The sequence below is a fragment of the Mchenga conophoros genome, linkage group LG1, assembly GCF_057382185.1.
Source record: "Mchenga conophoros isolate Kocher_MC1m ecotype Shallow Benthic linkage group LG1, M_conophoros_male_GT1.1, whole genome shotgun sequence".
Taxonomy (NCBI): Eukaryota; Metazoa; Chordata; class Actinopteri; order Cichliformes; family Cichlidae; genus Mchenga; species Mchenga conophoros.
In genome coordinates, this window is record NC_140526.1 from 20,018,352 (window position 1) to 20,020,108 (window position 1,757).

Consider the following 1,757-nt stretch of genomic DNA (forward strand, 5'->3'; position numbering starts at 1 on the left):
TACGTTAACTCTGATTTAGTGTTAAACACCAAATCTGTCTGGAGTTGATAATTTAACACTTGGTGTTAAGAGTTTATATATTAACTCTCAAAGAGTATTTTAGTTTAACTACGTAAGAGTTATCTTCTAATTCATTCTAAAAAGCGGGAATTTTACTGTTCTGAACTTCTAGAAATTTCTTTTGGAAATAAACATTTACTAAAAAGATGCAATGGTTTTTGAAAAACATTTATTCTGAACTGTGCACCCCAATTTCAAAACATTTTCTGAAAGATGTAACAGTATACATGTTCTCACTTTCATTAGAATTTTGTTTATCAAAAGGTCTGACATGGTAAATGCAAATAACAGCATTCTCATCACTTATTTCTTCAATACAATATGCATGTCCTTCATTCATCCCTTTGTGGAACTTCAACGCACTTCTGCTCTCCCCCATATTCCATCTTCACAAGCATATCCTGTGTGGAGATTGAATAAAAATTAGTTGACACTAATTAATGGCACAAATAATCCAGTAAACAATTGCAGCACAGTTAAAAAAAAAAAAGGAATCCTCTTTGAGCCATTACTTGTGTAAAGTATTTTCCCAAAAGACAAGGACACAGGCAACAGGTAATACTGAACTAAATGTAAAACCTCAACCTTTTTCATTTTTACCTAAACCGTGTGCACAAAACTCTGGAGGGATCTAAATGCTAACGTAGAATCCAGTCAGGACGTCTGCTACTGCTGTTTGCTCGTTGTTGTTTTTTTTATGGGCGATCGTTTTCAGGCTTCAAGTAGCACCATTACACCAACATTTCACATTCTACACATTGTTTTAGGTGTATTTGACCAAAAGTTTGACTGAAAATTCACATGCAAGCTTTTTTTCAAGGCTGTGGTATTTGCCCGCAAACAATACCTTTCAGCTAGCTAAAACAGAATATTATGCTATCAGCGAGCAACATGGCTAATGCCTTTCACACAGCTTTGTCTCAACTTCAAAGAGCCACAGAAGTAAAAGCTAATAATAATTGAAACAATCTTTGAAAAAAATGACTTACCAAGCATGGCAAACAACTCAAATATGTAGAGCAAACTGTTCTGAAACGGCTTCACTTCAGCTTCGATTGGAGCCTGTTGCATCTTCAAAAAAATAAAAATACAATAACTGAGCCTTACACCGGGGTATCGTTGCACTGGTTTACTGAACCTTACTTTCAGGGCATGTACAGAACATGAGCATCCATTTTCTACTGCCTCCTACAGGACACACTCTTCTTCCACTTCCTTACACATTAATGTAACACAGAACTAATACTGCCTCTCCTGGCATTACCATTGTAACAACACATTCATTCTGTTTCTTTCAGAAGATTAACAGGAACTTAGGATGTAGGTATCTATGAATAATAACTATTATGTATACTCATATTTATATAACCACTTATTTCTTGCGATACCACATCTCCTCCCCCCTTAAGTCAACAACTCCCTTGACTTACAAAATAACTGTTTATCTAAAGAATGCTTAACAAACAATCAACATGTAATTAAGGTAACCATACAACCATACAACTGTACATAGGTTTCCATGTTTCTCTTTTTTTTTTCTAACTAGGAAGGTACGTCCTTCCTGTGAGATCAGAGCGCATTGTTGCTCTATTTCTGGAAGATCTCACACTACCTAACAAAGTCCTTTAAAGTCTCTGGTGGACGTCTCTCTCTCTGGGAACGTCGCAACACGGGTGTCCCTGAGGAGTCTCCGGGAG

The 1,757-nt window shown here is 36.4% G+C and overlaps 1 long non-coding RNA gene across 1 annotated transcript; it reads right to left on the reverse strand.

Moving 5' to 3' along the window:
• Positions 1 to 212: 212 nt before the first annotated feature.
• LOC146583291 (uncharacterized) lies at positions 213 to 1,426 on the reverse strand. Its single transcript, XR_014893115.1, has 2 exons — positions 1,050 to 1,426; positions 213 to 461 (listed from the first exon to the last, which is right to left on the reverse strand). It is a non-coding gene; the product is annotated as an uncharacterized LOC146583291 (long non-coding RNA).
• Positions 1,427 to 1,757: the final 331 nt, after the last annotated feature.